This window comes from Ptiloglossa arizonensis, chromosome 3, assembly GCF_051014685.1.
Source record: "Ptiloglossa arizonensis isolate GNS036 chromosome 3, iyPtiAriz1_principal, whole genome shotgun sequence".
Classification (NCBI taxonomy): domain Eukaryota; kingdom Metazoa; phylum Arthropoda; class Insecta; order Hymenoptera; family Colletidae; genus Ptiloglossa; species Ptiloglossa arizonensis.
The window spans coordinates 11,379,655-11,395,148 of record NC_135050.1 but is presented as its reverse complement, the minus strand read 5'-3'; the positions used below and the strand labels follow the sequence as shown (position 1 = coordinate 11,395,148).

At 48.6% G+C, this 15,494-nt stretch overlaps 1 protein-coding gene across 3 annotated transcripts in view; it reads right to left on the bottom strand.

Moving 5' to 3' along the window:
* Knockout (Stork-head domain-containing protein knockout) overlaps window positions 1-15,494 on the bottom strand; it is a 171,560-nt gene that overhangs the window by 142,308 nt on the left and 13,758 nt on the right. The window contains exon 1 of one of the 3 annotated variants that reach the window (XM_076306016.1): window positions 5,728-5,971. The exons of the other annotated variants lie outside the window; for them this stretch is intronic. The gene's annotated coding sequence lies outside the window, so the exon portion shown is untranslated. Of the gene's footprint in view, window positions 1-5,727; window positions 5,972-15,494 lie in introns of those variants that run through there. 3 annotated transcript variants of the gene reach the window in all.

The following is a 15,494-nucleotide window of genomic DNA, read 5'->3' as shown; positions in this document are numbered from 1 at the left end:
GACGCGCCAACTCCAATTTCTATAGGGAGCAACGCGATAACCAGGGCTTCGGGGTTATCGAGCAATTTAGGAAACAGTTATCGCCTTTCGTAACGTTCACGTATACGAGAACGTCCGAGTTACCGTGCAAACGCTTCGAACGCGTCTATCAACGTGAAACGTAACAGCAAAGTTTATCACTATCGGGTAAAATAATCGCGCAGGTAAACGCAGACTGCACGAAATTCGTTGCGAAAGATTCTCCGCGTTGGTGTTCACCTTTCGTGTTTGATTACGGTTTTCCGTGGCGGTGACATCTTCACTTTCGAACGACTCTTCGTTCGCGATGTGTTCCATTCCTCCTCTGATGTAATCGTACGCCACGACGACGACTCTGTCAAACATCATTCTCGATGTTCGGTGCTTTCTGGCGAGCCCAAACGCGGCGTTAGGAAAGTTCCTCCTCGGCAAGGCTGTCCATTAAGATTCATCGGATCTTGGAAAAGCTATGATCGCGCGTCGGTGATTCATTAGTGCGCGGCGGATACGGCGGTGGAACTCTTCCAACATCCTGTTTGTCTTCGAAACGAGTCTCGACAAATCGAAACGAAGGAGCAACGAGATTTCCACGATTTCGTTATCCGTTCTTTCTTCGTGTATTGAAAATTAAAAATTGCGACGACAGCTGCTCGGAAAGCATCGGTACTGAGTTAACCTTTGGTAAGAATTACCAAAGAGTAAATATTCTTGCAAGTGTTGGAAATTAGATTTTAATATTGTTTGTACTCGTTATTGAAACGAGTCTCGGCCAACCGAGACGAAAAAGCCACGAGATTTCCACGATTTCGTTATCCGTTCCTTCTTCGTAAATTGAAAATTAAAATATGCGTCGGCAGCTGCTCCAAAAGCTTCGGTAATCTCCTGATCGTCGAAATGAAAGCGAACCGTCGGTCAGAGTTTGGATTAGCGACTACAATCGGATAAAATTCCTCCAACTGTTCAAGGCCACTAAGGATCGTCCCCATTGTTTGCGGAGTCGTATCCCTGGCGAAGTTGCGTTAATCCTAATAAGTCCCTCGGGTCATTTTCGACTTATCGCGTCCTCGAGATCTATCGTCTTCCTGTACTTAAAGCTACTGCGATAGATGCGACTGGGTAGAAATCCTCGAGTCTCGTTGTATTTAAAGTTAAAATCACGAGTTTCGCGTACTCGGGCCTCTTCTATCAAAAATCTTTAAGCGTGGAAAAATAAGTACGCGTTTAAAGTTAAAACGATCCAAGAACAAACATCTTTGCAACTACTCTAGCCTAAAATTTCGAGTCCTCCGAACAAGTCTCGACCGATTGGAAACGAAAACGCCCCAATTTCCAGAATTTCGTCGTTCATCCTTTCCCGGTAGGTACAAAATTAAGAAATACGTGGACAGCTGGTCCGGAAGTATCGGTACTCGGCCCATTGTCGAAACGAAAACGAGTCGCGGTCAAAGCCCGGATTATCGACTACAAAGGGATAACACTCCACTAGCCGTCAATCGTCCCCATTGTTCACGGGAGCTTGTGCCTGGCGAAATTGTGTTGCACTTCGAAAACAAAAATGACCCGAGAAACGACCTTGCAACTTTCGTACACTGGAGTTTGAGATTCTTTGTACCAGCGACCAGAGGTAGCTTACTTCGGGTAGTTTAATTATTTCGAGTAAAACCCGTCTAGACAGTGGTGGCTACTAGTTGGATATTTTTGTACACGATTCTCAGGGTTGAGAAATCTACGGTCAGGGCACCCATGAACGCTACGCGCGGAACTTTCTTTAGAATCATCCCGGTTATTGCCCACACCCTGGTACTATACCCACGTTGATTTACGACCGAGGAACGTCCTCGAGCGGCCAAGTTTTGCGCGAGTTTCTAAACTGGCGCGAGCTGCTGACGTCGATGGTCGAGATCCCAAGTTTGGATTCGGTGACGGACAGTGCGAATACCTGAACGTAAGAACTCGTTGAAAAATGTTCGTACGGTAGGTTCGCCAGTGGATCGTGGTTCAAAAACCGTACACTCCCGGCGAACGATCGATATCGATCGCTGTCGGTCGCAAACAAGAATAATTAAGGCGCGATCCAATTGGTCGGGGCTCTATCTCGGCGATAATTTTTACACCGCGACGGACAGAGGCTGTCTATCAGCCTCGTACGTGTCATTGCGAGATCATTTCGGACACGCTACAAAGGGATACGTTTCGACCTAATTGCCCAACACTTCCGTCTGTTCCAGATCGTTAACGTACGCGCGTAACAACCGATCGAAGTTTATTATCGCTAATTATTCTCGGCTCGACGCGAGCCGTTTTTGCCGCAGTCATTAATATTAACGTTCTGCGTTTCGTGCATAATACTCTGACCTTTGGATACGTGCGCTCGGCTACGCTCGCGATAGAAAAACTCGTTCGAACACGCAACCGTGTCAAGTAGGAAAGCCGCAATGCGACGCTTACGACGTCATTGCTGAAAAGAGCTGCGTTCTGGTATGTACACCACCGGTCCCGCCATACCATTCACCGCGCCGTTTGTCCACCATTCTTATCGTAGCAACGCGAACCGATTACGCGACTGCTCGTCCGACACGCCCTTGGGAAGCTTCTCTCGAAATTCGCGGAGTTTCGAACACGGGACAGTGTCTCGGGACCTGTACCGCGCGCATTACACTCCACCGTATGCGGTGCGCGAGAAACCGCTATTTCCATTCACCGTTTCACGCGTGGATCCATTTTCCACGCTACGACGCCTTCTTGAAAATCGAACAACGGCCGAAGAGACGAGAAACAAAAGTGCACGTCGACGAGTGCGAACGCATCGTCTGCTCGATAAAATGTATCGTTCCATCGACAACCGCGAACAACCGTATCGTTTCTCGAAAAGTGGAAAAGTGTCTATGAACCCGTTGAAAAAAAAAGATAGCTCCCAGTTTGCCGGCACACATTGTAAATGAAACACGAACAACGAACAATTCGGTGCACGAAACAATTTAAATCGTCGACTAAAAGCCGTGTAATCGAATCGAAAGCACTACCGATCCATCGTACCGCTCGGAACTCTAATCGATGCGCGTAACGATAAAATACGTAACGATCTTGGAATTAAATCCGTAACGAAAGAAATTGAACGTCTACGTGGTAAACACGGAACAAGATTAGTCAGCTTCTCGACCGAGGAGCTACACGCGGCAAATTTATCCGCAAGTGTACGCGGTAAACGTTCAAACGACCTTCTTCCGCGACAACACGCGTTACAATTACCGTACAGATGCTTTCCGGCGAGGAATACAACGCGACACGGACGCACAATGTTGTTAGAACGATTCATCGAATGTGTCCTTACCGGGCACAATGTAAGGTTTCCTTGGAGACGAAAGAAAAAAAAAAAAAAAGAATGTTTCAAGCTGTTCCGCTCGTACAGTCCCGGAGCAACGAATACTCGCGGCGTAACGAGACCTTGGAATACTATTTTCGTTACGAAGCAGGAAAAGTGTCTTATTTGTAGAAAAGTAAATCTTACTAAGTCTCGTAATGTTATGCTTTACGGTGTTACGAAACTGGTACTGTGCAAGGTTTCCGCGTTGTTTCGTACAAATTGATTCTCGAGCGAGAATACTGCTGTTCGATTAATTCTCGCGAGAAAGGATTCGTAAAAATAAATCGAACGAAAGAAACGTACCGGATAGCTCTTACCGAATAAATCGTTCCAGATTTCAATCTGCGAGCTCTAAATGTGAGAAGCAACGTTTCTGTTACAACCCTCGAACCACCGTGTACCTCATCGAACGATGAAGTCGTTCCAGCGAGGCATCCTCCAGTTATTGTTTCGCTTATACACAGGGTGTCCAGTTTGACTCGATCAGTTTGAAACTTGTTTGCGACAACGGTGGAAAAAATGTCGAAGGAAAATGTTATTCGTTTGGAATAAGTCGAAAGAAGAATTGCTTTTGCGGTCGTGTTTTTCGAGACTTCGAGATAATCGATATTCTTTTCAACAGGACTGCGTATTGTTATCGTCGCGATTCAACAGTCGAGGTCAAGACTCGTTCGAGAGAGCACGACCTTTGCACGACTTTGAGTAGCAAAAAATACGGTAACTCGTTAATTTAGAAACGCGACAAAATCGACGGACACCGATTTGTTAAAATAACAAATGTTCCGCTCGTTGTAATATTTGCTATTTCCCGCGACGAAATTACATTCTTCTTCTTCGACGTTCTCCCTATCGTAAGCATGCGAGATATTCAACGCGTTGTTAATGGTGTGCTAACGTTGCTTCTCGCGCGTCATCGAAAATAATAAATGCACGAATATCTTCGAAGCGACGTTGAATATTTATTAACATTCTTTTCAAATTTATCCAAAAATTTTAAGTACACTCGAATATATGAAAACTGTCTCCCGTTAACGACGCTTCGAAAACAAAAGACGTCCCCACCGATGTCCGACAATGCATCGAGACGTTAGGCAGCAACGGTCGAGTTACACGGGACACCGTGTACACACACGTGAGCGAACAACGTTACGTAATCGTGTTCGATGATCGCGCTTCCACTTAAAATTTTGAACCTAGTGACTCGGTGACACACTGACGATCTCGCGAAACCATCGACCGGGGCAGTCGGTTTCAAAGGCCTGACTCGGTGAGTGCCTTAAAAAGAAAGAAGAAGCAGAAGAGAAAAAAAAAAGCAGAAAAAAGTGGCGGAAGTCCCTCGGGTCTATTCACGCCGACCGGCAGGATCTCGAATTCCGTTTTGCCAAGGAGAAAGCATGAAATTCGAGAGCCCCCGACGAAACTCTCACGGAACGTGGGTGTTCACGCGTACGTCGAAACAAATTACGAACCGCGCCGCAAATCCGCTTCTCGCTCTTGCTTTTCAACCGGGAAACCGGACTTTCAAACTGGAAACGACGCCATTGTGCCCGTAGTTAGCGCCCCGCCGACGGAAACTTCGAGCACACGACTCTCGTGCATTATTCCAGACTTCGGGACAACGAGCGTGCCTTTCTCCGCCGTTTTTACGTTTTTCTTCTTCTTCTTTTTTTCTTCTTTCCCCCTCTTTATTTTCTCTTTTTTTTTGGGAGAAAACTGGGATGGATCAAACACGTGCCGTGCCATTTGGCAGGGTTCCAAATAGACACAATTTCTCGTCCGGGCGAGAACGATTTCAATCTCCAAGTTGGGACAAACCTGTTCGGAAATTATAGACGTACACCGAGCGGTTTAAAAGAAGCAAATAACGCTGGTACGTTTCGTTCGGGCGTATCGCAATACACGTAAAATGCACAGAGTCGAAAAACCCGTGCATTTTACCACGAACGTGGCAGTTTGCGCACTAAAAGGTACCGTACGTACCGCGATTTACCTACTATTATGTATTTACGTGTTTCGTAGTACGCGATGTAGTCGTGATTCGCGTTCGTTACGCGTCACTCGGTTACAACGGTTGAGATTGAAAATTATTTTCTTGTCGTTCGATTTTCCGTAACGAGCAGCTTTCAATTAAATCGTATTAAATTCAATAGTATCGTTCCCCCTTGACAAATAATTCTCGGCCGAACGCAACGATACGAAATTCTTCTAAAAGTACCGTCATCTTTTAAACGTAAAACACTACCATGTAAATGTAAAACGCACGGGGTTGTTGATTGAAAAATGAATTCGCAAAGAGATAAGAATTCGCAAGAAATAAACATTGTATTTCTAAATATTCACATTACCTATTATTTGGCGGGATTTCCACGTCCAGGTACTGCTATTATCAACTTTGTTGACTCGCTTTAATTTTACGCTTTAATTTCACCAATTGATTGCTTTCGTATCGCGCACAAGTTCCTGTAGTATTCTCTGGGATTCGAGTCCGAACTGTACACTTTGTTGTTCGAATAATGGTTATTTCGCGAGTAACTTCGAACCGTAGTAACTTTTCCACTGCGCAACTTTTATCATCGCGTTGAAACGTAAGACGTGCGGGATCTTCGAACCAATTTACCAAAGTCGAGGAGTGTTTTCCTACTGTGCCCGACTCGCAAGAAACACTGCGAGACGGCACAGAGGCAAGAGGGGTCGCTAGTTCGCTCCGCCCATCCCCACCTTCGACAACCTCGATGACTTTACGCTACGGCTGAAACTCGCGCCCTTTCCAAGAAACGTCTCATCAGCTGCGCGCAATGCTTCCGAATTCAAATTTCCGTATACAATGCAACGAATTATAATACACCTCCTTATTCGCGGTTACGATCGAACGTAATTTTTTCGCCAGAAGCCCTAAAAGCTGCAGTCTTTCGTGAAACGAAGCGTTCAAGTAACGTGAACGCAATAAATTGATTAAAAAAAGGAAAAGGTAACAGTAGCTTCCAATTGCAATGTATTCGCGAAACAATCCTTCGAAAGATTCTTTATTATAAAACTTTATTATACGTACTTGTGTACGCAGCGATTATACGATTGGTTACAGTACGGTTATATGTATTTACGTGCATACGTATATATAGCATACACGATTCTCTATTATCAGCAATTTGGGGTATCCGACGAAAGGATTAGAAGTTCCGCGGATTCAGAGGTTCCGTCGCATACGGTCTTCCGTTTCTCGATTCCAGAACGGTCGACTCGCGCGCACGTGGTACACTTTATCCGCGTTGGATCGAGAAACGTACAAATTTACTACAAAAAGTAAAACTTTTCACTGGAGGAGAGTCGAGAAGAATAAGTTCAAAGTCGACCGAAGAGTGTTACGCGTTGGCGCGTACAGGTAGCCACCCTCGAAGCGTCTTGTCGCGCGCCGCGTCGATCACGGTGCGATCGCGGCTACGAAGCGGATCGACGCGGAGAAAACGGTTCCGTGACAAGTGAATCGTAGGAAAAGCTCCGTGGGTTCGGGGAACGGGGCAAGGGGTAGAGGCACACGCGCGACATAAACTTGAATTTCCGCGGTTCTAAATTTTCTCGGACACCCTCCCTTCCCTCAGGGACCGCGGGGAGTGGTGGCCGACGATTTCTACGCGAGCGCTAGTCCATAAATACGTTCGCGCGCACGATTTCGGTTCCACGGACGTACTGTACGTATTAATCGCGAGTGCCCCGGCGCTCGATCTCGAGGCCGAGATTCCGTGCAAAAGTAAAAGAAATGGGGGACGTAAATCTCGCGAAGTCGGCCTCGGCGTAGCGATCGTCCGCCGAACGGGAGGCCGCCGTGATTCGTGGCCGGCTCTCAACGACGGCCGTACGTATTATAGAAAGTCAGGAACCATTTATAACCGCGCCGCGGTTCTATGCCTACGTATAGAAAATCCACGTAGATACGTAGGTACGTAGGTAGGTTCGTTCCGCTCGGTTTTCGCGGATCGTACCCACCGATCGCGGTCGATCCTCACGGGTTCGCGCTTACACCGGGATCCTCGAGTGTCGCGTGTCTCGGCTTCCGGTGTGAACGCGACGAACGCGACCGGAGATGGTTGTAAATCGCGCGGAATTACGTATAAATAATGCTGCGCGCGGGGTACACATGGCCAATCGGGGATTTCCAAGTGGCAAATTTACGGCTCGACCGCGTCGAACTCTTAACGCTCGCGCGGTTCGGCTCGGTGCGACGAGGCGCTTCGATCGTCGTATGAAAATGTGACCGTGGAATCGCGTAAATCATCGGTGTCCGCGTCGGTGTCCTCGCGCGGGGTACGCGCCAAGCGATGAAAAGTGTCCCCGGTTCTCGTACCCCGTGCCCCCCTTCCTTTCTGAAGAAAGTAAACGCGCGTTATCCGATGGAACGCGTACCCTCGATAACCTTCGACCGAGCGTTTCGAAACGCACGGTACCAGCATGATCCGGGCGTGATCGTTTCGTGAACCTCGCCAGAGAGAGAGAGAGAGAGAGATAGAGAGAGAAAGAGGGTATCCCCCTCGTTGATTCGTCGCCACGGAAATATAATTTACCGGTTAAAGCGCGAGCCGTTTCGTAGAAAGTAAGGGAGGCGAGCACGATGGTCGATTTGCGCACGAGTCGATGTCCTGGAAGCTTCTCTCGCGATCGCGTGCCACCGATGGGCTTCTTCTTTTTGTACGGGGAAACGGGTTTAACGGACTCTTCGGGGGCGGGGGAGGGAGGCAACGATTCCTCGTGAAAATGGTGTTTCACGCGCAACTCGTGGCCTTCCTCGTCGAAAACGGGTCGCGGAAATTGTTTCCTGGAAGTGAATGCAGAATACGGTCTCGATCGTGTGGAGCACTCTGTTTGTTACAAATGTATCGATACGTTAATAATGTTTCGATTGGAAGTTAAATGTATTCGTTATACTACATTTGTACGAATGGATGAAATTTTCAAATATCTTTGGTACACGAGTCTACGCTTCAACGAGAATGTAAGAACGTTCGATTATTCGAGCACTCGATCGTTCCAACGTTCGAAAATCGCCTTTCACGCGCACCGTGTCGTCGAGCCCCCCCCTTCGTTGAAAAGGTGCCAAGAAAATTGCCTCGCTAAGGAGAACACGTGCGAACGATAGCGTTCTTGTCGTTTCTAGCGATCGACTTTGCGACAGAGATGTTAAAAGATGATCAAAATTTGAGTAGCACCGAAAATACTGACGACGAAGCATCGTATTCGCGGCGATTGAATCGTAGGTTTACGATTTATTAATATTTTGGGCATCAAAGGTACTCGAAGTTTTACCACTTTCTGATATTCGCCTTTGGAAATACATTGTCAATAGTTTCACGACGGGACGATTTTAGAGACGATTAAAGAAATACACCGAGACGCACAATCGCGTCTACTGTAAAAAATTCAATTACAAAAAAAGCAATTCAACGCAAGACCGCGATGGGTAGAAAATATTCCGGTGGAGTTCGCCAGGGTTAACCAAACGGTGGTGTTTTGCCATTAGTTCGGATAACGGAGATTCATTTTGCTTCGTAACTCGCGAAATAGATTCCACTGGCGATAATTAAATACCCTGCTCGATCGTAATTGATCGCTCGCGAAAAACGAAGGATCGTTGCCGATCGGATCGTCGTACGTTCGAGCATTTCACGACGCCTTAAATGGCACGCTCCGATTAAAAGTCTCGTCCGATGGTCGTCGTTTCGCATCGAACGTCACCGTTCTCTGTTGGGTAAATACAATGCCATTAATCATGCACGTACGAATAGTTAACGCGGTACGTAACAGGTTAGACTTCTCCGATGGTCCCTGCAACCAGTTTAGACACCCTGTAATTACAAGCCTCTCGACTCGTAATATTCCGTTGTGCAATCTCCAATTACATCGAAGGGCAACAAATTACAAACCGGCGACGAGTTTCAAAATATCGAGCATCCGGGAAAACTCGCTCGGTTTTATGATCGATCGTCGTGGTTGACCGTTTCTTCCCGACTCGTTGTTATTTTCCATTGGTTAAAAGTTACGGGGAGAATAGGCAGGATTTTTCTTTCACGATTGTTCGACGCTCGTCGAGCGTCCGCGTTCGTCGCGTTGTTTCGCGCGCGCGGCAAACGAGAGGAGCCGTGCGTTAACCAGCGAAAGCAGGACAACCACGGAGCGTCACTTTTACCGTTCAAGTGTATCAACGGATGATCATCGTCCGCGATGAATTTCTCGCGATTAATGTCACGGTACACGCTATACGATCCGTGTACTTTGGAACGGATCCGTGCGATACGGGAATCGGGTAGGAAAAAGAAAAAGAAAACGTCCCGCACGAGGTTCTCCGTTCGCTCGATATTGGTCGCCCGGTACGCGTCGGTAAAGTAACTCTCGACCGTGAAACGGAATCTTTGAGCGCTCGTGACGTTATTGCTTCTGATTTATGGCCCTTTCTCGGTCTGTGGGAGCAAAACCGATGCGTTTCGATGGCCGCGAGCAACGCCGTGAGAAACGAGCCGTAGCAAAAGGCTTCTTTCCTCGTAATGGAAAATATCGGTGCCCGTTAATTGTGTATACCGCGGGTCGAAGGTGACGCGGAATTTAATCAAGGAAACAGTTGAAAACGTTTCTCTCTTTTGCTCGATCGGCGGTGCGCGTTCGTGTTCGCGTTCGCGTTCGCGTTCGCGTCCCGTTGCGCGTGCGAGCACGTTTCACGCACTTTCCATCGCACGGATCTCGCGGACATTAAGAATAGAGCGAGCGTGGGTCTCGTAAAATGGCACGCAAACAGTTCCGTCCGGCCATCGATGGTAACGATGTTCCGTGAAAGTTGGTAAATCTTCGTTTTACAAGTTTGTCGCGAGAACTTGGAAAGCTTTATCGCGCTTTTCGTTCGTGAATCGTTCTCCACGAACGATTACGACCGTTCGAGGAATTTCCACCGTGTAGGAGGAATTTCGAAAAACGCGCGCGAAAGAGTCAACGCGGGTGATTGGTGTCGTCGCGCGAGAGATCGAAAGTTGGACTCTTTCGTCGATATCTTCGCGAACAAAGAACGACGAGACGGCGGAGAAGACTTTTGGCGCGGTTCCAACGCCTAAAAACGAGCTCGCGAAACGAAAAACAACGGACGATTACGTTATCGCCGGTGGAAGCGCAGCATCGTAGGTGGGCACCGTGAACAAGAGGCGCGTAGGACCTAAGATTCCGTTCGCTACGATTCCGCGAATAACGAGCCCCACTGCCTCGATCTAACGCGAATTCTAATGAAATACGTGATCGATCGCTCGGTGAAACTCGAGAAGCTGATAGGATACCGAGCGCTTTTGATGACCGAAACTTTCAAATCCCTCGAATCACGTACGCGGTGTTGCGATTTTTTTTTTTACCCGAGACTTTTCGCTGCGCGCGTGCCTGGTACGCCCGCACGTGTCGCGAACGTGTCAGCTTCCCTCCGCGAACAACCACGGTGAAGAATCGTTGCTTCGAGGCGAAACTCGCTCGCGGTGTCGAACAACGGGAGCCGATCGATCCGATTCGATAAACGAATTGATCGCCCGCGTTCTTCTATCGCTCTTTCCGTTCTTGGAAAGAAGGCGAGCGTGTCGCGTATCGAGGAATCGACAGAGTTCGCGAATCGTTCGACGATCCGATGCGCGAGTTTCCGAGAAACACACGCCCCGCGCGACATCTCAACGAAGCGTATTCGCGGCGAACGAGATCGGCCATTCTTATCGGGAGGGGAAGAAGTTCCTCGTCGCGAGGAAACTTTCCTCGCTCGGAGGCCGAAGACTCTTCCAACTCTCTCGATAATAACCGACGATAGACGGAACTTTGGGATCGCCTCTGGAACAAATGAATTTCAGGGCAACGCGTTCCGGCGAAACTCGCCGAACCAGTGCAAAACTGGCACGGGATTTTGCTCGCCGCCGGCCAACCGTTTACAAACTTTTTCGGGGACGCGATACCTCTCCCCTCAACCCCTCGTCCTCCCAACCGGGCCGGAGACAAATTTCTGCCTTCGAAATTGACGAACGGAGAACGTTCGTTGCGTTCAATTCGACGAGCTCGCCGAACGAGCGCTCGTCCATCGCGAAAGTTTTTAAACGTTCACGGGACGCGTCACCTCTTTCAACGGGAGACGAGTTTCGGAGTTTTTTGAAGTTGATTCATGATTCGTGATTAAATCTTCCATCGACCCAACGCGACGACATCGCCTCGAGAACGCGCGACGATGATTATCGATTTCGTATAAGTGCGTATAAATGCAAGAGAACGCGATACTTCGAAACAAGTGCAAAGCTGTTCGATCGTTTCGACCCCCTCGTGTACCGTTTCTCCGTAATAGAGATTCCTACGCGTGTACGCGAAGATCGAAACGGTAACGCGAGACATTACAAATTTTCAATTTCGAAAAGGTAAACCTTCAAATCGCTCGAGTCGCTCGCGCTGATATTCGGTTTCACTGTTCCTCGCGGAACGTCGTGGTAATTATTTCTAACCGGGTGTACAATTTTCTCGCAACGAACATCGCATTCCCGATACTTGGAGACGAGAGACTGGCTGCGACGCACACGAGCCAAGATTCGCCGTTCGAGCGCTCTTGCGTGCGTGCGCGCGTGCCCCACTTACGTTCGTAAACGTATTTTCTCGAAAACGTAACCCGAATGGTTAAAAATCGTTGTTTGCGCGTCACTCGTTTCGATACGCGATGATGTAACCATTGGATAAATTTTACGAAAAATTGGTAATCTCTCGGTGATCTCTCGTTGGAATATTCGGAACGATACGCGACCCGATCCCTTCCCCTGGTCTCCGTTTGTTATCGGTCTATCGTGGCGCGAGGTCGGTCCGCCGCGACGTCGGAACGGTGAAAGAGGACGAGGGGGACGACAAGGTAAGAGAAAAGAGGGAGAGAGTTCCTCGACCCATTCTCGGCCGTAACGAGGCTAATGGGAGAACGATCGTCGGTCGGCTTTTCGAAGTGGCGAGCCGGTAATTTCTCCTACGCTCGATTCCGCGGGAAAAACAAGACCGGCTGCAGGAAGAGGAACGATCGCCGGCGACGACGGTCGCGATCCATCGGTACGCGCCGATCTGCCCTCCTACCTATACATAACCGCCGGTAGACATTATTGGCCAGATATGGCCAAAGGCAGACGCGTCGAAGAAACTTGGACGAGCCATGAAACCAGAAGGACGGCTTAGTCACACTCGACTCGGCCCGACAGCTCGACCGGCACCGGCGCGGATTTTCTAAACCGATTAGAAATAATTGCGTCGGCGCGCGAGAGACTCTCTTCGACGTTTGGAAAACGCGACGAACGCTCGCGAGACTCTTCTGGTACGGAAGCCCCCCCCCCCCCCCCCCTCCCCTCTCTCGTCTCGAACGTATATTTCTTTATTAATCGTTCGAGCCCGCTAATTATCTCCGAGGACCGCGACGCGAGCGTACCGGTGGCGCGCGATCGCACGAAACCAACGCCGAGCCGGTGTTGCCCGATTCTCGACACGAACTCGCGTCTTATTAACGATCCACCGAGCGCGTCTTTTTACCCGGGCGTAATTACCGACGTTAAAACGCGCAGGCATACATTAACCTTCCGCTCGGGAAACGAAACGCGACAAAATTTCGTTCAAGAGCGAGCGAGAACGAGACAGAGGGCTTTCTACGGAGATCGTCGAGCAATTCCAGCCCGTTGAACGACATCGACCCTTTCGTCGGGAAAAAGGTACACACGTTGAATACCGTCCAGGGCCAACCGCATCGAGCGCGTTTTTCCCGACGATCGAAAGAGTACTTCTCGTAACGGTTCGTTGTTGCCCGCGATCGGAAGTTACGTTTAATTAAACATCGCCCGGGAAAGAGTACTCCGTCCTTTTTCTTGGAAAGGAAGACTAATTGGCGGCCACTTTCCAACTATAAATAGTGGAACGAGTTCGAAAATGCTTACAGATTAGAAGGTGTTCAGCGGTGGGAAACTCGAGAGTGGCTAACCATCTCTGTTCGTTGAAATTTGACTTTTCTCGAACCTAACGACGAATACGGAAACTCCTCGCGTTTCACGAAATTCGAAGAAACGAGATTTCTATAACACGGAACGTAACCGAGGACGAAGTAACGAGTCTTCGGTTCTGTTTGCCCTGTTCGACGAGGTACGCACAAAAATACCGACATTTACAATTTTCATCTCTCGAACATCGATTGGACCGTTTCTCGAACGCTTGCTCGTTACCAACGGTTCTCGACGTAGATATTCGATTGTGAGAAAAATTCGAAAGGTTGCACCGAAGAGTGTCCCATTTGGAACGACCTTGCGGGAAGCAACTTTTACGCGAACGATCGAGCGAAAAAGTGTGGTGAAACAGCGAGACGAGATTTTCCAATCGTGAGCGTTATTAAGCGAGAAACATCCTTCTCCGTTCGACGAACGACGCAGCGAGAGGACGTCGCGCGGCGTCTCCTTCCTGAAAGCGTTCGAACGGTTCGGTTCGCGCGCTCGTAACGGGCATTCGATGGCGCTTGTTATCGAGCGAGAGGTGAAATCAAGGGCCGAATCGTCGCCGGTTCAGCAACAACGAAAGAACTCGCCGTCGATTACGATCGGAGAGGATGCTCCTTAATTGGACGTCGATGCGATGTTTCGGCACGCGGATTTTCTAAACCGATTAGAAGCGATCGCGGAGACAGCTGCCCACCTCGGGGCTGGAAAAGCAACATTCGGAATGCCTTTTTACGTTGGCCGCGTTTTATTAACGACCGTCGCCGCTGCTGGACTCGCGCGGTGAAAATAACTCGCGCGCCGCGATCCACGCAATCGCTCCTCGAATTCTGTCAACGATCGCGCGATTTGTCGCCGCGACGATCTACGCGCGGTGTCGATAAGCTCGTGTAGAATTATCCTGCTCCGCATCAGATAGTGTCCTAGTCCCACACTTTGTCGACAGTTTCGCGGAAATCCCGCATCAGATTTATAGACAGCATCCTTTTCTTTCGAAAATGAATTTTCCAACCGCGATTTCCCGCTCCAGAAATTCGTTCTTCGCAACGATCGAAACGGCTCTATATCTCGTGAAAAATTATCCTGCTCCTGGACACCGCCACACTTTATCGACAGTTTCGCGAAAATTCCGCATCAGATTTATAGACAGTATCCTTTTCTTTCGAAAATAAATTTTCCAACCGCGATGTCGTCAACGACCTCCAATTTATCCCCCCTGAAATTCATTCTTCGTAACGTTCGAAACGATCCGACACCCTCGCGTAAAATTATCCAGCTCCTGAACACCACCAGACTCTATCGACAGTCTTGCTAAAATCCTGCATCATATTTTACGGCTTCGTGAATCTTTGCGTCTCTTCCTCCGAAGCAAACTTTACAACCACGATGTCGTTAACGACTTCCAATTTACGCCTACGGAAATTTATCCTTCGTAAAGTCCAAAAAGGCAACGGAACAACGGCAGCTCGATCTTCACGGTGACGTACACTGTTACTCGATGGTGTCGAGCACCCTTTGATCTTCGAGGCAAGGTCGTTAAACGCGTAAAACGATACTAAACGATCGAAACTGAAAAACAGATTAATTCCCCTGTCCGTTAAACCACCTCTTTGGACTCCGTTCCAGGACGATTAAATCTAGATTTACCATCGATTCGCGTATTCAGTTTTTTCATCGAGCGAGCGCATTAATGAACGGTAAGAACGCGGGCAACGCGTTGATCCTTGAACGCGTAGCTTTTCGAAAGTTGCGAGTAAAATTGAGAAAACGTTGCAACGAGTAAAAATTGGTACAAAATTGACAAAAACGATAGACGAAAAACGCATCGTTCGTGTTCGGTAACACCTGTACATGGTGATCCGCGATTCACGGTACGAACCAGGTCAGGGAGATTCGATGGCTCGATACGAGACGAAAATCGAGAACAACGAACTCGAGTCGGGGAGGTATCGTTTACGAGAAAAATGCGTTTGATAATCGGTCCGGTACGCGTACACCTGACTAACGGATCGGTGTTGCGGATTTCGCTACGGTTCGCGACCGTGGCCGCTGTTTTTGCTCGCCGTGTCGCTTTAAACGTTCGCAGCGAAATCCGTAACGTTGGTCGAGTGCACGCGTACTCG